At 45.9% G+C, this 21043-nt stretch overlaps 1 protein-coding gene across 6 annotated transcripts in view; it reads left to right on the top strand.

Moving 5' to 3' along the window:
* TCF7 (transcription factor 7) overlaps positions 1-21043 on the top strand; it is a 72038-nt gene that overhangs the window by 1982 nt on the left and 49013 nt on the right. The gene's annotated exons all lie outside the window — the stretch shown is intronic.

The raw sequence follows: 21043 nt of genomic DNA, 5'->3' as shown, positions 1-21043 counted from the left end.
AGCTTTAGTAATTCTGTATGTTCTCATGTTTCTAAGTTCTGCCATCTGAATGATTAAACTAAAGTCTTCTTTACAAAGGCTGTCTTTTTCTGCCACCATCTCGATCAGAACTTGAGAAAATAATGTCCTGACATTGCAGCTGACAGTCAGTGCTGGTGTCACTCCTGGGAGCCAGCACTGCTGTGTTTCTTTCAGACATTGTTCCCCATTAGCCGTCAGAAAGTGAGGACAGAACGTAATCTGGTTTATTTCAGTTTGAGGTTTTAACCTTTAAAGGGATAAAGTTTAAAAGAGTATGTAAACATGTCCTTAATTCTGGTCATTTGCTCACAAGAGGGGTAAGATGTCAAACTGGTGTTATGGAAAATGGATGGATTGTGGAGTATCAAACTTAGAATTATTTGTGGAAATCGGTGCCGTACCCTCACGCCTGACCCAGCTGGCCTGGGTAGCAGGAGACAGGTCCCTGCATGAGCCTGCCTGGACCCCACACAGCTTTTCCTAGGAGATTCACTTTTCCTGGCTGCAGACTGCTGGAACTTTGCTGAATTTTGCACAGCTCAAGGATCTATCCCTAAATTTTCAAGTCTTCCTTCAGTTTACAGCAAGAAAAGATGTGTTTGCAGGGCAGGGCACGCTTATGTTGTTGTAACCCAAATAAGCATTTCTTCTGGCGCTTCCCACTTTATCCAGGTACCAGGTGTCCCCCTCATTCCCCAAAATATTAAGCTCTTCTCTTCCTGATAAACTTTAAATGTTTTTAAATTTGTCTTATGTAAACACACTGAATTTGCTCCCTGAGATAGAATTTGGGTAAATCCAGAGTTCCATCAGTCCAGCATCTTTTTGCTATGGTGGGATATTTCTTTTAATCATAAACTCTTCCTAGATGGGCAGCAAAGTGCAATAGCCTATTTATCAGCAGCTAGGTTATAGAGTAGCTTGTGGTTTAGGAATCACCTTTTCCCTTGATAACAGAATAAAATCTGAGCGGTTACTGTCAGAGCAACCGACAGGAGCAAATGAACTGGAAGGGGAGAAGATACAAGTAGCAGAGAAGGAATGATCCCATCCCCTTGAGGGCCATCAAAATCATCCAGTGCCTCAAACACCTTCCTTTAGGCCAGTTTGGATCCTGCCATGGTTTATGAAGAGCTGATTTGATGTTTTCAGTTAAGAACCTGGCAGACGGGAAGATTTCTTCTTCATGAAGAAGGCTGTCTTGCGTTTTTTTCAACTTACTTCAATGACTATTTCAAGATATTACTCTGGGCAATTTTGTCTTACATTTCTATTGACTGGGCAAAGATTATCATGGTAAATTATGGATTGCTCTCATATAGATTTATTGCTGCTGTGTACATTATATAAAGTGTGGGCTATAATCTGGTGGCTGCTTCCAATAATCGAGGAGGTCAGATCTGTGACCGAAGATTGCAGATACTTAACCATCCATAAAAGTGTGTTTAATTAACACTTTAGCACGAGTCAGGGAGGAGGGTTGTATGAGTGAATAGGATTAGGTATCACAATCATGCATGCACTTGATAGTGGAGATTGTATTTTGGTTAATGAGGCTTCCTGGAAACAGTTGTTTGCAAGTAGGATTAATTTTAGAATCTTAAAAAAAAAATCAATTAAAAAATTAAACCAGGAGTACTTTGGCAAACTGTCAGGGCTTTACACTGAAAACAGTAATTTACCTGATTGAAAACAGAGTCTAACTCCCTGAAATATACAGAGCAGCTGGCTCTGAGGCTGGGCTGAACCCCTGCCCTGCAACGCTCTGTAAAACCACATTTTTCTCGGTGGGCTCCCCACGAGTCCTGTGGGGGAGCTGTGAGTGGCTCTGGACTGGCTCCAGCGCCTGCCTGACTGGGTGTGTTGCTACCAGCACTAGCGGGGTGCTGCTCTCCTCTCTCCTGTTTTCTCTCTGATTTTGTCAGCAGCACCACTTTTGCTTTGTTTCCCTCTAGGTGTTTGTAGCCACTAACTGTTACGCTGCTCGCCCGAGCATCCTGCCCAGGTCCCCACATCTCCCAGCCAAAATTGCCTCTTTTTACCAAAACACACCCAGCCACGTTATTGACATGCTCTGAAGATGCTGGGGAGCTGCCCTCAGCCCGGCTGATGGAGGGCCAGCAGCACAGGGGTGGCAGGAGCTGCCCGCAGCAGGGTGGCCCTCCTGGGCTGAAGGTGGCACATGCCAGTGTGGGATGATTCAGCTGGAGAGCTGCTGGTTTGGGCAGGCACAGCTTTCCTGGGCCGGCAGTGGAGCTGTTGCTGGGGGCGTGGGCAGGGTGAAGGTGCTTTGGAGCTGAGGACAAGGCTGAGGGCTGAGCCCAGGGTCCCTTGTTCTGGGAGCTGCCGGGCTGGGGAGGACACACGCAGTCCAGGGTGTTTAAGAGCATCTTGGCACAGCCTGTGTGTGCATCTGAAATCCTCTGCAAGGCCCCAGGAGAGCCATCTCTCACCTGGCTCTCGGGTGTTGTGTGTGTGGTTGTTCAAGGCTCCACTTCATCCCATCTTGTGCAAGGTCCAGCTTTTCCCAGAGTGAAATATATAATACTTACGGGTTAAAAAATCTACAAGAAACTTCCAAAGAATATGAACAAGCTGAGGAACTGTTTTTCTAAATTAAATATAAAATCATAAAACTATATCCTTTTTTAAATAGTACAAATGACTTTAAATCAAATTAAGGTACATCCTTAGTAAGAACAGCAGCCTTTTAGGTGGTTACAAACATTAGAGGTCAGACATGGTCAAACATGTTAACACTTTGATCAGATTAAAATATTTTTCTTGCTACAGTTGTATAATTGAGTTTAGACCTGAGGGGGTTTTCTGAACATTGTTATATCTTGTACTATGTGGTAGTTAAATGGTAAAAGGAGCTCTTGTAAGTTCCTTTAAGTTCTTCTCGTAAATAGGTTTATAAAATAGGGGAATGAGCCATGCTGCCCTGTATATAGGGCATGAGGTCTCCCTGCTCCCATTGATTAGAGAGATTTTAGGGGAGCTCCTCACATTTTCTGTGTACTTCAGATGTGTGTGGTGAGTGTGTGAGGAGTGCAAAGGCAGGATGAAAATATTCTGTATGTAAAGCTGAGGCACTGGACTTTCTGTCTGTGTGAGAAACAGAAGTTCAAGAGCATATTTTTCTTTGGAAAACAGACACTACCTCATTTTCTTAATTACTAAGTTGTCAAACCCGAGCTTACAAGGGAGTAGAAGAGTGGGGGTACCTCCTCAAGCCCTGCACAGCTGAAGTCCCCAAATAAGACAGCAGAGCTCACAATAATGTGGCTTTTCAGAGCCTGGTCCCTGTGGTCTGCTGGGCTCCTTGGGCTTGTTCAGAGGGTATGAAATGTCCCCTTGGGCAGGGCAAGATCAAAGTGCAGTTACTGCTGGCCTGGGGCCACAGGGCCCAAATGTCTAACACGAGGTCAGAAAAGCATGGAGCTGCAGTCTGGGGCTGCTCTTCACTGGACAGAAGCTGAGCAGCAGCAGCTGAGGCTCAGGACACGGCTGCTTCTGCTGCATCCCCTCCCCAGGGCTGCTCCATCCCTCTGCAGGGGGACACTGTGGCCCCCACAGCAGCTGGCGGAAGGAAATCTGCAGCTCAGCTGTTCCTCTGCCTCTCTGTCCTGACTTGCACTGTCAGGGCAATAGTTTAGTGTTGCTTTTTCCTGTGTTGGGTTCTGATCTTGATGAAACCAGTGGGAAAGCTCCCCGGAGTCTCCGTGCGATGGGGGTTTGTCGCTGGGAGAGGGCGGCTGCACCCCCCTCCAGATGTGGTGTGTGGAGGGAGGGAGGCAGCTGGGAGCCAACAGGAGCTCTGTGTGTTCCCAGCAGTGCCTGCTGCTCTGGGAGAGCAGCATCCCAGCCAGGCTCCCTGGCAGCAGGGCTCACACCTCTCCAGGAGGGTTCCCTGTCCCCGGGAATTGTTACATTCCCGGCACACAGAGTTAGGAGTGCAGTGCTGCTGATGGACCTCCTGGCAGACAGACAGATGAATGATTTGTTCCCTCCTGACCAAAGCTAATCCACTTCTTTCAGCTCTTCTACCTAGCTTGAAATAAGACAATATTGAAAATAATGTTTTGTGTTAAAGCACAGTTTTGGATACGTGGATGTACCAAGACACAGGGCTTACGAGGTCATTTATTGCATGTCTGATTCAGTCTTGGTTTCCCCCAAGGAAAATTCTTGTGTTAATTTCTGAGTTCATATCACACCCTCAATTTTGAAGCAGAACTTCCCTTTGAAATAAATTAGAGAGTTCTGCTTAAGAAGCAGCGACATGATACAATACTGGATGTGTGTGGTCTAATAAACCTTATTTTTAAAATTGTTTCGAATGAAAAAAAGAGAAAGCAAAATGTCACAGGGAAACAAAAGCAAGTTTTATGTAAATCTGTGCATGTGAATAAGTGTGCACGTGATCCAGACATTTCAACAATATCTGGTCTCCCACTGGGATTCCTTCACAAGCTACCCTGGAACTGACTTCCCAGGCATGGGATGCTTTGTTGGCAGGGAGTTGCTATGAGATATGTATGGTAAAGGCACGGTTCCTGCAAATTTCTAACCATTGCTGTGTGAAATTTTACGGGCTTGCCTGGTTGAGAATCTGAGGAGAAAAGCAAAAACTTAACATCAACTCAAGTTCCCAAAGCTCGTCCATGTTAATGATTAGTGGTTTTGAAATTTTAGCTGTGAAGAACAAAGTGATTTGGGTTTGAGTGGCACATGGCATGTCCGAGATGAAAAGTGCAGAGCTGGTCTGGTACCCAAAGCTGTAACTGAGAGAAGGGGGAGCAGGAGGAGCTCTGCAATGTGCTCACCCATGTGTTGCCTCACAGCTTGTGGTCCCTCTCATGCCATGACTCCGTTGGCACCATTAAATTCCTGCACTGGGGTAAAACCCTGGCTGATCCATGCAGTGGGGTGTGCTGGCATTGGCTCTGCCAGGTCCCCAGGCCAGTAGCACGGCGTGTGTTCCTGTGACTAAACAGCCCTTGCTGGCTCGAGGAGTGACTCCCCTGCCCATTGTCAGAGATCTTCTGCACAGGGCCAGATCCTAATCACAGGCTGAACCCTCCCTATCTGCAGCTGATCTGCAAGGGAAGCAGGATTTTGGGATATGGGCTGGTGTGAGCTGCACACCTAAGATGGCAATCTGGTGTGGACTGTGTTTGTGTCTGTGTGTACATGGTGTGGTGGCTATGGGCAGAGCAGAGCCTCCTGCTGAGAAACATCAACACTCCTGAGGAAGCATTTACAGCGTGCCATTAACTTCACATCTGCAGTTCTTTATCTGCCTTTTGGCCATGATTCATCAAGACCAAATTTAGTCTTTGTTTCCTATGGCTTGGCCTTTGAGCCCCCTTGCCAGTTCACCACAGAGCAGGTGAGGAAGGACCTGAGCACTTGTGAACATCGTTCCTCTCTCAGGGAGGCTGTGCTGGGCAGAGAGGGTTTGGGTGAGCCATAGTCAGACACGTGCTGCTCTTCACTTACTGAAATCTCCTGCACCATGTGTAAGCCACAATTTCCTCAACAAATCCTCAAGGATTGTCTTCCCCTGTCTGTTCCATTGATTTGAACTGAGACTAGGTGCCAAAACTGTCTTTTTGAAGGCATGGCCACTGTGGAAGCTTCTCTTTATCCCACCCCTCTGATGCTTTGGCCACAGCTGCTACAGCTGCCTTTCCTGTTTGCCACTCATTTCATACAAACACAAAATGGTTTGAGTTGGAATGGACCTTAGGGATGATCACATTCCAAGCCCCCGCCATGGGCAGGGATACCAGCCACTGTTCCAGGTTGCTCAGGGCCCTTGGTTTTCCATGCCTTTGCCATTCCACCTCACTGCTCAGGGAGCCAGGAGATGGCTTATGTCAGCATCTCTGCCAGCCTGATGTACACATGCTCTTACCTCATCATTTACCAGGGGTGGGTGGAGGGCACAGCAGTAGGAGAGTAGGTACAAATTGCTTCCTGAACTCTTTGCAGAGCCACTGCAGCAGGGAAAGCTTCTCAGCCTGATCAAACTCCAGGCTGGTGCCAAGCAGGGATGTGTGACTCCCCCCTCTAGGCTCTTTCATTGCTGTACTTTGAATCTCTCTTTAAAAAAAAAAAGGCTATAACAAGATACTTGCTCATTAGTCTCTGTGTCTGGAGGATGAAACAAAGGTTTGGTAGGCAAACAGGTGACTCAGAGGGTTGGATACAGGATACAGAGCTGTTCACTTCCTAGTTTCCAGTTTTAATCCAGCTGAATCAGTAAAGACCAGGTGCCTGTTCTGTTTGCTGGCGTGTCCAGTGGTCTGTCTGAGAGGGCACAGCTCTGTCCAGGCCCCAGGCAATGTGTGTGTTTCATGGGGTGAATGTCCAGAGAACCTGCAAAGTCTGGACCAAGCCCTCTGTGAACATCATCCAAGGTCTTGTTCTCACCATAAGACTGCCAGTTCAGCACATGCTGGTGGCTCACAAACCCACTGCCTGTTTCATAAAGAAAGGGTTTGCAGCACCATGTGCCTCTAAGCCTTGGTTACAGCAGGATCTTCTTGGTGGGTTATCTTGGACAAAGAGCTCTTGCCTTTACACCTCCTTACAGAGCAACTTAGCACTGCTCTGTCACTGGTTTTTGTCTTTGAGTCTTTATAATTTAGGATCATAAAGTCATTAGTGCTGGAGAAACCCTCTAAGATCATTGAGTCCAGTCTTTAACCCAGCACTGACAAGGCTACCACTAAAGCATGTCCCCAAGTACCACATCTACACATCTTCTAAATCTCTTCAGGCACAGTGGCTCCACAACTTCCCAGAACAGCCTATGCCAGGGCTTCTCATCTTCTGCAGTGAAGAAATTTTCCCTGCATTCCAATCTGAACATCCCCCTGGTGCAACTTGAGGCCATTGCCTCGTCCTGTTGCCTCTTACTTGGGAGGAAAGACTGAAGCCCCTCCACAGCTGGCTGTACCCTCCTTTCAGGTAGTTTATACAGCAAGGAGCTCCCCCCTGAGCACCCTTTTCTCCAGGCTGAGCCCCCCCCATGTCCCTCAGCTGTTCCTCATCAGGTTTGTGCTCCAGGCCCTTCATCAGCTCCATTGCCTTTCTCTGGACATGCTGCTTATGACCATTCCCAGTGAAGAACTCTTCCACCACCACCCCTCTGTGCAGTGCTTCATGGAGAAAGTAGGACGCTTGGTCAGTAAAAGGGTTAGCAGAACCTGATAAAATCAGCTGTCCCCACCCAGAGCATCCTGCTGGCTGGAGGTGCTGGGCAGGAGGTCACCAGAGTGGCTTTAAACCACTGCTCCTCTCCCGTTCACCACCTCTGTGCTAAACACAGCTCAGCTGCCACGAGAGGAATCTGCTTCATTGTGTTTCACGGGGTCCCGAAATTAGTATTTTGTGAAAGAAAACAATAAACTCAACAATGCTGTGGTAAGTTTTTGAAACCAAAGTAAAACTGGATACTAGAATCTAGAGCACTTTTCCCCTCTGGTTATAACAACTTTGCATTTGATTAAATGATAGGCAAAAAAAAAGTCTCAACAGTATCTCCTTTGTTCCGTTGAAAAATCTGGAACTGTAATACACAAAGTACACGTCTGCCTTGAGGAGCTACATAGTAATCACAGACTGACCAAAATAAGACTTCTTTTTGTTTTTTTTTAAAGTGATTCAGCTTGTCTGCTCTAAGTTGTATTTATTTTCTGCTGTAGTTTTGCTCTGAGGAGTAGTGTACATGAGCATAAACTGAGGTGCTGCTCTGATGGGACCCACACTAAAGTAAAATGCGAAAACCCAAGGTTATAAAGTGTGTTTGGCTGGGTGCAAGGGGGCTGTGATTATAAAGGCACTTGGGAAAAGACTTTTTGAGTCACCAGGAAGACGCTCTTTGCGGCAAAATGCTCAGAAAGGATCAGAAATGAGGAATTTTTATTCTGATGTTGAGGATATGGCACTGTGGAGATTGCGTTCAGGTTTAGGAAATAAACCATTGTAAGATCTACCACATGAAAATTTGTTGTTCTTAGCACGGAGAGGCTGATGAGGTGATTCTCCTTACGTGCTGCTGCCCTGGAATTGCTGGTGTGGGAGTCAGGATAGTGAGGAGGAGTTGCTGCCTTTAGATTCTAAGTGGGAGACACAGCACAACCCCTGACACCACCAAACCCCAGGTTAAAAATGGGCCTTTGAGCTCTGGCTTCTTGCTATATCTTATGGACTGGCACTGTCAGTTTTGGAATCTCATCATCCAAAAAAATATATGGACAAGTGATTTTTTGCAAGATTGCATCATGCTGTGCTGAGTATTCCTTGGAGTGCTTAGATAAATTAAATAAATAGATACATTAAGTATGCATAATAACCCAAAATTGAAACCAGAAGTAATAACATAAAATAAGAAATAAAATTTTAGAAAAATTAAATAAACGTCCAGACCTTTTTGTTTGACTTTCTCTGATACAAAGCAATTTCTCCAGGACTGTACACCATATGAAACATATTATAAATGCTCTTGTAAAATCCACATCATTATACCACATGAAAGGCTAGGTCCTAAAAATAGCCATTTCGAGAGGATGCAGGCTAGTAGCAATTTCGGTGATCATGAAATAGTTGTGTTGACATCTCTATGCGTGTACACCCACAGAAAGCTTTGACTTTTGAATATTAGCTACATTTGTGCTTTATGGAATTTTACATCTCATCCCATGGATAGTCCTTTACCCAGCAGCATTCATTTCTGATCTTATTCCCATTTTTCTTACCCTGATTTTATTGAGAAAATGGGTACATCATTACTCTTTTCTTTTCTTTTTAGATTTTATGTGAAACTCTTTCCTTGCTATCAGCTTGACAGTGGTTGGCAATATCAGTTGTATTTTCCTGTCTCCCAGCAGGGAAATATATGTTTTCTTTCCTTCAAGAGACACACACATCCCCAGTATTTTGGGGAACTAACTGTTAAAATGTAAACCTAGAGCATTAGATAATAACACAAGAAGCTGCCACATCTATACAGCCTTTGTATCTGGTGTAGCACTCAAAAGAAAGTAAATGAAATCTGCAGTAATTACACAGTAATGTATCCACAACAAAAAATTTCTTCCTTGTCCCAGCGATCAGGACTTGGCTTTTGTTCTGGAATATGAAAGGCTGCAGCCTCCTGCCTTCGGTGTGCTCGCAGCAAAGCCCTGGCTGGGATCAGCTGCCGTAGCTCTGGGACAGACAACAGAGTCCTGCCAGCTGATATCGCTCGAGATCTTTTTGAAGAGCTCATCAGATTTGGTTTTATTGCTGTTGTGTTTCGGTTTTCGCTTGTTATTTGTTTGAAAGCATTACTATAGGGATCGTTTTCTGAAAAACATCGGAATCTTCAGCCTGATCTCTTGTTTACATTTTTCTTTTATAAGAAATATGACGGTGCTGGGGATGCACACCTTCACTTGAGGGTTCCTGAAGTCTGTGGTTTAAGCCTGTCCTGGATTTTAAGTGTGTGGCCCTTCTAAAACCACTTGGAAACAGTCTATATCCTCAAAATAAATTTGCTTCTGGAACTGGAGCAGAATCTGTGGAGATGGCAAGTGAAATAACAGGGTGTTGAAGAAAATGACATTGCTTCTGAAGTAGTTGGCATGAAAATCATGAAGTCTGAAGTTTCATTCAAATCAGATGTAGCTCTGATTGTTGTGGGGCAGGACACGAATTTGCCCAGCAATGCAGCTCCAAGGGATTTACAGGGAGGTGTGCAGTTGTTCCAGGTTGTTTTAACTGCAGGGCAGCTCTTGTCCCTTGTCCTGGGCGGGGGTCCTGTTCCAAGGCTTGCCAGTTTTTACCTTGGTCAGTTGATTTCTTGCAGGCTGTTGACAATTCTGAAGAATCAAATGCTGTGAAATTACATTAAGGAAGTGGGATTGTTGTTGCTAATTTAGCTCCATAGAACAGCTGGACTAGGGGACATGGCAACACCTTGACAAGACAATAGTTTTATAGTGTAAATGACTTAATTTCTATCTGAAATCATCAGTAATTGAAGGATCTCTTCCCAACTGAGGGCTGAGAAATTTTGGCTCCTTTTGGCATCCTGCTATTTACAATGCAACAGACAGCGGTGTTTAGAAAAAGCAAAAAAGTTTTAATGCTTCTGGCTTGAAGCTGGTGTCATGCTTAAGCCCTTTTCTTTTTTCCATAATTAATTGGGTGTCTGAAAATGCGATTATATCTGGTAACGTCAGTTTTTTACTGTTTTGGTGAGCTCAGGTTTTTCTGCTAGGAGCAGAATTCAGGTAAAGGCACCAAATGTTCCTGGCTGGAACTTCTGACAGTGTTTGAATGCAAGTACAGAAAATTTAATTTCTTGACTCAAGAGTACAGAAAATTACCTGATATGTTGGTGCCAATTGTTTGGCTATTGATATTTACTGGAACTAGTGTATAACTACGTGCATGTAGTTACATACATGCAAAATAGAATGTTTTCAAATTGCAATACGCTGTTTGTACAGATCTAGCACATGGATCTTCTTATAAATGCATAGCGATGGATGAGGCAGGCTGCAGTGAATCCCTGAAAGATCAGCTCCCATATGCAAAAGCATCACTCTTCATCCAAAATTCCTGCTGAAAGCAGTGGTGAATGCCTGGCTGTGGGGTGGGCGCGTTGCTGTTTCCGTGGGCAGGAGCTGCTCGTTTGATATGGGAGCTGAGTGATCCTCTTACCAGAGAGCACCAGGTGCTGTGGCAGACGGTGTAAATAGCCAAATAAACAGACATGAGTAGCACCAGTTGTTTATGTGTTAACACAGGATGTTCTCAAAATCAGGTAAGAAGTGAGGCATGTTACCAAGTTTTATAGCAGAGGAACCGGATAGTCTTGTAACTGCTGTGCACGGCCACGGCAGAGGAAGCAGGGTTTTATCCCAAGCTCCCAGTCCCACAGGAGCTTGTTTTTCTGTGACTCAGTTTCCCCCAGGAGCATTAGGAGCTTTATCATTTCATGTGCAAGCGATGCTTGGAGAGCACGGCAATGTCGATACTGAAACAAAATAGAAAATCTCACAAAGGCTGCTGCAAGAGGGGATGTTTCAGAAGTGATCAGAGAAGAGCTAGCCTAAAAGAGTAAGCTGTGCTGCTTATTAGATCACTTACTTCAATATATTAAACAAATTGCAATTTCATAGTCTTTTAGGAAGTTGCAGGTGGCCCTAAGACCACAACTCCTTCAAGGCATGAGGCATCTTGCTTTAAAAACAAATGACCTTCTCAGGCTACATGATAATTTCACAGAGTGGCATTAGCTGGATTGCAACAATGATGGCATGGTCCAACACATTGTCTGAAATACACATGACACACAAATCCTCATTATTAAACCAGGAACAAATGTGATTTATTTACCCACTTGTAATATGGTGATGAGAACAACCTCCAGGATCACACAGCGTAGCTTTTGGACACATGTACCAAACCTCTGAATGCATAATTCAAATTCTTTGTCATGAAGAATCAGTCTATTTATCTTGGAACCTTTTTTACTTAAACAGTAATCTCTAGGAAATCATTTAACAGTAGTTTGCTGCCAGTTTGTCAGTTAATGGCTTGAGGCAAAATCTGAAGCAGATGAAAACTTTTCCAGCGATGCTGCTGTCACACGGGGTGCAGAAAGGTTTATAGCAGAAAGCAAGAGAGGAGGCGGACAGATGAGTTCAGTCCAGCTTTTACAATCATGAGGAAACTCAGCACAACAGGGCAAAGACAACTTTTGCAAGCACATCATGTGTAGAATGTGAATGCCATCAATTGCACCCATGACAGCTTCTAAGCTGAAATTTTCCTTACTGGAGGCTCCAGGTGTGAGTGTGGGGAGGCCAAAACCACGTGTGTTTGTGGTGGCTGGGGCTCTGTCTCGCTTCTTTGCATCCCAGGCATTTCTGCATCTCTGTATCCTGGGTATCTCTGTGTCTCTGCATCCTGAATATGTGTCCTGGACGTCTTTGCATTCTGGGCATCTCTGCATCTCACCACCCTGGGCATCTGCATCTCTGCATCCCGATATCTCCACATCCTTAGGCATCCCCCCATCCCAGGTGTGGAGGCAGCTAGGCAGGAGAGCCGGGGCACAGCCCCCCCTGCTCAGCTGGGGTGCTGCAGGGTGTCTGCCAGGGCAGCAGAGTCCTCCAGCTCTCAGATGTTATCTCTTCTCTCTAAGAGTCTAGCAGCGAGTTTCAGTTAGGTAATGAGTTATCTGATTTCCCTTTAATCTGGGCAGCATCACTCCAGCGCGATAACCTCGAATCGCTGTTTATCTCACGCTCAGTGCTGCAGGAGGAAAATTGGCAAGAATAGGGGAAAATTCACTGGAAAAGGAGCTCAGAAAAGTTGCCCTGGTCTGCACCAAATTCCTCCTTTTTGCAGCAGGTGCGGGTGAGAAATAACTGCCCCGAGTCGAAATTCTCCCAAGAGGCCGCAAAATCCAGCTGAAGTCGATGCCACTTCCCTGCAGCATTATCTCCCACTCAGTGCTGTCTGCCCACAGAGGATGGTAGGGTGTAGGAACTGGCAGGGGATTAATGGCAGCCTGGTTCATAAAAAACTCCGCTGCCAGAAGGACGTGGGACCCAGACAGAAGTAAAGAGGGGCTGGTTCTCTCTGCAGATGCCCCCAAGTGCTATTTGTCTGAGAGCAGATTTTCCCACAGATCTTTGGCCTTCATATTATTTGAAGAACCCCCTCTGCAGCTGCAATCCTTCCCTCCCCCGAGGGAAAAACAGGGTGGTAACTTTGTGAACTGAATGGTGTGGAGGTTTAGGAGTACTGCCATGGGAGGGGAAGATTTGGCTCATTAGCGTGGAACATTGTGTTGCCAGGAACAGAGTTTTGGGGCAGAACTAATAACATGGAAGCAGATGCAGTCAGCTTTTATTAAACTGGTTTGTAGATGACTTTAAATAGGCAACAGTTGTATCTGGGGCTTTCCTTGTAAGAGGCAGAATGGCAGACCCCAGCAGAAGCAGAATCTGGCTTAGATGCTGGATAAAAAGCACACAGGAGCTAACCTAATTTCTCAATGTTAGGAAATATTTCTCCCAAGTATATATTTTTAAAGAAAAAAAAAAGGCACAACTGAAGACTTTGTGAATGTGTTATAATTTTTGAACTTTTAGAGCCCACACATCTCACTTTGAGGAAGGAGCAAGCAGCTGTAGAGCCGCAGTGTTCATAGTCTGAGGGACCCAACTTGATCTCACCTCTGCTTTTTCCTGATGCACCATCTCCTCTAGGCCATGGACTCCCAATTTGCACTCAGTTACCCCATCTGAACATACATTAACTGCTTGACAGTGGCAGGCATGGATAAATTAATTTCCAAGCACTTCTCCCTTGAACCACCCTTTCCGTAGCACCAATTAACTCCACAGCGCTAATCAGCATCAGCGATGGTCGAGTGCCATTTCCTGACACATGGCATTCCACGGCCACCAGTAACCATGGGCTGAACTCACTCTGTAATTGCCTTACCCAAGTACTCAGGTTGAAATGTCCGTCAGCCAAATACAAAGCGCCCATCCCAGCCAGCTCCCAGATCTGAGTGAGACCCTTGTTGTGTCTGAGGAGTCACCACAAAGACCACCCATCCTCGGGCAGAGCCACCAATGACAATTGCTGTGTGTCCTCTCAGTGTCCTCCTGATCCTTCCCCACCTCTCTGCAGCCCGGACTCACTGCCTGGCTTTCATGGGGGTGTTGGCAATGGTCGGTGCCCATCAGTGCAGCCAACCCTACAGATCTCTGCAGAGGGGCCTGTTGGAGTTCTGACATCTCCATAGATGTCTGTCAGCTCCTCCTATGCCAACTTTAGCCACCATTTCATGGAGCAAAGAGAACCTTCCAGAAATCCTTGCCCTGCTCCATGCACCCAAGAGCAGCCTAGCACACCCACCATGTCTTCCTCGCTGTGCTTCACGCAGCCTCGTCATCCATCCCAGTGTGGTTGAATAAAACAAGAATCCATTTGGGTGCTGTACTCCATCCTGCCTTGGTTGTGCAATAATTTTTTTTCTCAGGCAGTTCCTAATCTAGAGATTTTCTGGGATCTGTGCATGGCATTAAGGGAAGTCTCCTCATCACCTCAGGTTCTGTCTTTCGGTACCAAGTGTTTAAGACATAATTCCAGGCGTCCAGGGCTTGCTTTCTCTTTGTGTCTCCTTTGCTGTTGCTTTCATTTGCTAACATGTTGAACTTCAAAGTCTATTCTTTCTCATTCCTAATTTTTATGGAAAAAATGGTCTGAACCCCATTTGCATTTCCTCCCTGAGGATACTGGCAATCCTTAATCCTATATATTAAAGAATCTCAGTTTTCCCAGCAGCCCTTTATTCTGGGACTACTCTTCCACTCTGTTTTCTCCTTGAAATGCTCTCCTGTGGTTCAAAATTGCTCTTCACGGTGCCCCTGACCACTGTCACTTGCTGTTATGAGCTATTTGCACGGATGTTTGATCACTTTTTAAGCCCTTTTCCCTTCCCATCCTGTCCCTTGCAGGTAATTTGTGAAGGTTTCATGCCCATGGCAGTAGATGTCTGTTTGCTCTCAGAGGTTGCAGCATGGGCCGTGTGCTCTGCAACTGGCAATATCCAGGACCTTCTGGAATAACTATTTAAAAAGCCAAGAGATAGCAGGATGAAAGTAAATGGGGCACTATTTTATTCAGGCTGATTTTAATTTCACACTGATGGTCTCCATATTCCGGTTGAGTCCCAGTGACCACCGGCATTTACCTGCTCGAGAGGCAATTGCCATCTGTGCTTCCTGTGCTGGGATGCAGGAGGGGACAGGGACCCTCTGTCTCTCAGTCCCTTGTCCTTCTTCCTGCTTCCAGACAGGACCACAGCAATTCCCTGTGTTCCCCAGCTGCTGGGAGCTGTGGGAAGTAGGTAGAGCACCGACTGCGCTGGCCGTGCAGATCCAGGGATTTAGATCACGCAAACCCAGTGTTCTCTGCTACAAGCCATTCTCAGCGATGTGCTCGGTAATTAACATGTTCATAAACACTTTGTAATCTTGTGATCATGGCTTGCAGATTAGCTCTTTTGCCAGCTTTGCGATTTCTTTGCCAGTTTTAGTTTTAATTGCAAATCCATTACTGCCAGCTCCCTTGCATATTGTAGCAATAGGCAAATTAAAACACTTGGACACAGTTGGGCGGGTTTCAGTTAAGAAATTAATTGTTACTGCCAACCAGTGCTTTTTAATGTGAGGGTGGCATTTGAGTTTGTTTTTGAGGGCATAATCTCCAAGACTTTCTTTTTTCCCTTCTCCTCCCCCCTCCCCAGACTGCGTTGCCCTGTCGAGCAGCTCCCCAGATGGCATGAAGCAAATGCCTGCCTCTTTGATCTCCTAGTCAAGAAATTTGGAAGTCGTTCTGAATTTATGAGAATCCTGTCTGAAATAAATCTGTCTGTGCACAGGGCCACACTAAGGCAACCTGGAGCTGCAGGCAGGGCTCACCTGAACCTCCCGGGGAAGCACAGGATTACATCCCACAGGAGCATCGTGTGATGCTGTAGCGATAAAGAGAAACTTCATGCATATTGTTGAACATGAAAAAGTCTAGACAATCTACAATTTACCAGTCGGGGTAATTGGCTAAAGGCTTAATCTACCCTGATAATCCAGTAATGGTATTGTTGGCAGGACATTGATGTAAATATCACTCAGCAGTGCTGGCAGCCGCTGTCTCCTGTGATTGCTGACATTCCCAATTCCTTTTCCACAGTTGTTAAGGCTGATTTTCAGAGTTCTGCAAACTTCTTGTCTTTTACAAAAACTGTCTGGGCTCTGTGGTTATTTTTCACTCCCTTGGTTGAATAAGTAACATTTTTCACCAGGCTAGAATTTTCACAGACACATTCCTCAACATCTTTGTTCCTTGATGTTCTTTTTTCCCTCGTGTATTTCTCCCATGGCTCTCTCCAGCCTCCTGCTGTCACACTGTTTGCCATTGCCCTTCGATACAAACAACATCTGGTCCTGCAGTGGACCTGTGCCAGCACTGCAAGCCACCTACCACCTGTGTGTCACCACCAAACCTGGTGGCATTCACTGGGACTTTGCTGGCATCACTCTGCACAAGCCCTGACATGCCACCAGCATGGCTGGGGCTGCAGGCACTGGTGGGGCACTGTGGAGGTCATTGAGCAGGGTTCTAGAAATCCCCATTTTGCAGGGGTGTTTTTAATGCATTTCTGTGTGCCCCGTGGGGACAAAGAAGGGGCTTGTACCACCACAGATGCAGGGAAGGATGGACAGACTAGTCCAGCCTCCAAACATGAGTGTCCCACCACTGCAGTGCTTGTCCCCACATGCTGCCTCCCATGGCCTGTTGATGTGTTAGAGCATGGCTGGGCTTAAATCTTGGTTTAATTGTGCATGAAGCCAGTGTCTAAAAACGCCTGTCCCATTCTTGTTACTTTATTCTCTTTAGCTCATTCCCTCCATTTGCCCTGGTAAACATGGTTGTTTTCAGCTGCCTTTACAGCTGAAGCCTGCACAGTACCAAGCACAAATGGAACCTGCCTGATTGGAGTCAGAATCCCAGAATGACGGTATGGTTTGGGTCAGAAAGGACCTTAAAGACCTTCTCATTCCATCCTCCTGGCCATGGAGAGGGTTGGCACCCAAGAGATGAAGTTGCTCAGGGTCCCATCCAACTGCTCTGTACAACTCCTTTGCCTTCAGAGAGATTGGGGTTGTGTTATGGGCTGGAGCTCAGCAGAGGATTCCCTGATGATCGAAGTAGAACCACCCCAGGAATTCCTTATCTGCAGCAATGTTGACTTCATACTGCCAGCTGAAGTATTAAAAACCCTATATATAATAATATATACACTTATTTTCATCACTGACCCAGCTGAGATGGCTATGAATCCTTGACACCATTCTTAAGGAGGCCTGTAATGGTTTTGTGAACATTACTTTTTTTTTTTTCTGCTCAGAAAACAATAGAAGCAGCACAGTTCCGCTGCAAACAAAACCTGAACATGCTCTAACTTACATGTGAAATATCAAAGAGCCCTTATTCAGTACACATCACCGCCCTTCCGTTTCACAGCAAACACCTTGTCACAGCCCAGAGACCTTGGGAAAACTATATATAGTGTATTGGGGCGAATGTCACCCTGGTAATTATCCCATAGCTCTGGCTCCACAATGTTGTGGCTAACAAATCCAATTTAATTGTTGGTGATCTCTATCGGAGCAGACATCGGGTTTGAGTTCACTCGGTACGGAGTCAGGAGGAATAAACACAAACCTACAGTAAGATCAAAGCAGCAGAGAGGTGCACATGTGCTAATAATAATAGCTTATGAAAGCTCATATTTTCCTTCAACAACATCCTGTCATTTATGTATCAGCTTTGAAAAGGGTAAAAAAAAAAAAATTCAGTGTAATTTACTTCGGCAAAAAAATAGATAAGGCAGATATTTGATTGCAGCGGCTCGTGTGTGGTTTGCTGCGAGGATTGTAAATTCATCGCGTCCTCCAGTGCATGTGTGAGGGGAAGGTGCAGAGGCTGAGCTGGCTGTGACCAAAGCACCATCATTATCTGATTTTTACATACAGCTGGTGACAATGTGATGCAGAAGGGAGGATGAGGTAAACAGTCTCAAAGCCGGGTAACCGCATCCACACCTGGTGCACCTCGATAAAATGTCTGTAAACAGTCTGGATGGAGTGAGGTTACAGCGGGGCTGAGGACAGCTAACGGCTCCAGGAGATGCAGGGACAGGTACACCGAGGTTTGGGGATGGTGTTTTGGTTGGGGTGGAATTGCCCAGGGGATTAAAATGGGGATTTTGCCCTTTCATGGCCGTAGGCAGCTTTGCAGGTCGGCTTTCCTGGCAGTGTGTGGGACAAGCAGAGTGTGGTAGGGTGACTGTACCCAGAGGCTCTCACTGAGCAGGGTCAGGCAGCCGTGATTTCACCTCCGCACAGAGTGACCCACTTGGGAAGGTCAGCCCTCAAAACTGGGCACTCTGCTGACCATTTCCTCTGTCCTCTTACATCAAATTTGTGCTTATCAGCTTTTTTAATCTAGCACAGTGGCTTATGCTTCCGTCGAGGGTTTGTCTTGCCTGGCACTGAGGTGCCTGGTGAGCTGTGGGGGCTGGGGCACAGGGAGCTGCAGGAGCCGAGCTGTGGTGGGTGATGTGAAGGGTGATGAAGGGTGCTGTGCCTGTTGGGAAGGAGTCCCAGGGTGTTGTGAGTCTGTCTTTCACGTTGCACGCTGTGGTTGTTGACGCTCGGTTATGCCTGTAGTTCTCTCTGCAAGCAGGAAAGGGTTTGGGGTTTCGGTGAGGGGAGGAAGGCTGACAGTAGAAGGTGACAAAATGTCCCACTGAGTACCCAAGATGGGCTGGCTGAGGAAAGAGAAAGTTGTTTAGAAAGAGAACCAAGGAGAAGAGCACAAACAGGAGCAGGTACAGGGACAGTCACACTTCCTTCTGTTTCTGCACAGGCTCTGTGAGCAGAGGGTGACAATGGCCATGGGGTGACAGTAGCAGAGGGCAGTCCTTGCACTGGGAAGGTGTTTTTCAAGGCTGTGAAGCTGAGCCAGAGTCTGCAGCAGCTGACTCGCAGCAAACAGGGACTCGTTAAGAAACTGGAACAAATAATAATGATCCATATGTTTAATGCAGCTGAAAGGCGAACTTCAAAGATTCTGTTATCCTAAAAAAGCCCAAGTAGAGAGGGGAATGTACTTGATCACGGCTTGGAAGTTTTGATGGTAGCGTTGTAAGTAGGTCAGCAAACGGTAATATTTAAATTAACTCCTCTTTCTGGCAACTAGATGGGAATGTAGGTCTGGAAATGGGTAAATGTAGATTCCCTTCCCAGCTCTGCCACTTTGACAAGTCACTTCATCTCCTCGTGCCTAAGGGAAAAATACACCTTTGGGCTCTGCCCAGTAATCATCAGCCAAATGCTTCCCCACCTATCTATAGGGCTTTAGAATATGTGATTGAAAAGTGCAAAGTGTTATTAACATTGAATTAATGTCTGCCATTACAATATGTAATGGAGTATTTCTGCACACACCCCATTTCCTCCTGCTCGAATGTTTTGTCAGACAAGTCCAAGTGTTTACCAGCTTTATAGCTGGCCTAAAAAGAGCCAGCCAGAGCTGGAGCTGCTGGTCCCTGGTGGAGCTGCTGGGCTTGTTTGATGGCAGGAGAGCTGGGGTGCACAAAGTGGCAGCAGAGCTGTCAGCACACAGCCATGGTCCCCGTTTGTGGCAGCAGGGTTGGGGTGGCCAGGGTGCCCCCTCAGCAGCCAGCCCATGGCTGCAGACACCTCTCCTGTGACACCTGCGCACTGTGGCACTGCAGCAGGAGGCCAGGCACCCATGGTGGGATGCAAATGCACACTTCCTGCCAGGGATGGAGAGGGCCAGGCTGGTCTGAAAATGGAGAATGTGCTACTGGAGCACCTCAGTTCTCTTTTCTAGGAGCTGAGAGCTGCAGCCCTCCCACAGCCTGCACCTCCTCAACTGATGGCAGCATTTGCATTTACTTGGGCAGCGCTGATTGCTTTAATTTCTGCCTTCTCTAAATATATTGATTTTCTCTGTGCAAATAACAGCTGCATGTTTATTGACCCACAGCTGTATTTAAGGATTCCCACCCCTGGAAATGTTTGAGATCATGTTGGATGGGGCTTGAAGGAATCTTGTCTTGTGGAAGGTGTCCCTGCCCATGTCAGGAGGGTTTGAGCAAGAGGTTTTAAGGTCCCTCCCGACCCAAACCATTCTATGATTCTATGATAGCAACCCAGATCTTTCAGAGCATCATTACTCCTTTTTGGTCATCTTCTCATCCCATCATACAGACCTTCCCTGCCTGCCTTGGGTTTGCCCACCACTGTGCACAACCCTGCCTTCTTTCTCATCATCATGCCCTGCACAAACATTTCCCTTCTTTTCTAAAATATAGCAGCACATGGTGTGGGTTACTGTCTAGACTGCATCACTTGAACCAAATGTATTCACTAATATGATATATTACTAGAGATCTCTAAAAGTAACAAACAAAGTACATTTCTTTGTTCACTCTTTAATTGTTAGTTCATTAGCTCGCTTGCTGATTCATAAAATATGAAAAGCTCCAATAGGGTATCTAGTCACTAGTGCAAATTAGCTAGTTTCTAATGTACATAAATAAATTATAACCCTGCATTTACAATTTGCCTTTGCTATAAGGGCTGTGCAGAAATGCTTTATCTCTGCACACAAAATGACAAGTAAAGGCAGAAGCTGGGAGTGCTGTATCCTACACTTGCAGAACACGCTAGCAGCAAAAATTATCTCTTTGCTGGTGGGTAATTTGTTTTCTTTAGCTCTGAAGGTGGAATATGACAATGTTGGGTAGCTGCCTTTGTAGCTAGGGCTGGATGTTCAGCTGGTGAGTTGGCAGGGCCATGCTCTGTGTGCTGTCAGCAGCTGGGAAAGCCCTGAAGCTTTTGTTTTCCTGGGGCTCTGCGTTTTCCTCTGGTTTGTCTGATCCACTGTTGTGCTCTCTCTCCAGCAGCAGGTCTTCCTACTTTTTGGCTATTCTTGTTGCTTATGAACTATTCCCAAAAAGCAGCCATGTCCTCAGATTCCTAGGAAACTTCCATGTATTGTGTACCCATGTGCAAGACTCCCAGAAGGTGTAAGATCATCTTAGGGAGGTTTTTTCTATGGATTGTTGTGATAGGGAGTGTAATTCTTGAATAAAGATCAGAGATAGAATTCTTCACTCCTTTCATGACCATGATCAGTGTGCTTATGACTAAATGAATCATTCTCAAAAAGTTGTGTAGGTTTCTAGATAAAATTCTGCAGGCAGCTGTTTAATACCTGCATATTACATTGGTTTAATCCCTTCTCAGTTCTGTAATTCTCTTAAATAAGGAGTGCAGGCTATCAGAGTCCAAAAGAGAGAGTACCAAAGTCACAGGATCACAGAATGGTTTGGGCTGGA

The sequence above is a fragment of the Zonotrichia albicollis genome, chromosome 15 (genome assembly GCF_047830755.1).
Source record: "Zonotrichia albicollis isolate bZonAlb1 chromosome 15, bZonAlb1.hap1, whole genome shotgun sequence".
Taxonomy (NCBI): domain Eukaryota; kingdom Metazoa; phylum Chordata; class Aves; order Passeriformes; family Passerellidae; genus Zonotrichia; species Zonotrichia albicollis.
Note: the sequence above shows the minus strand (reverse complement) of the source record. Positions and strands in the feature narration are given on the sequence as shown.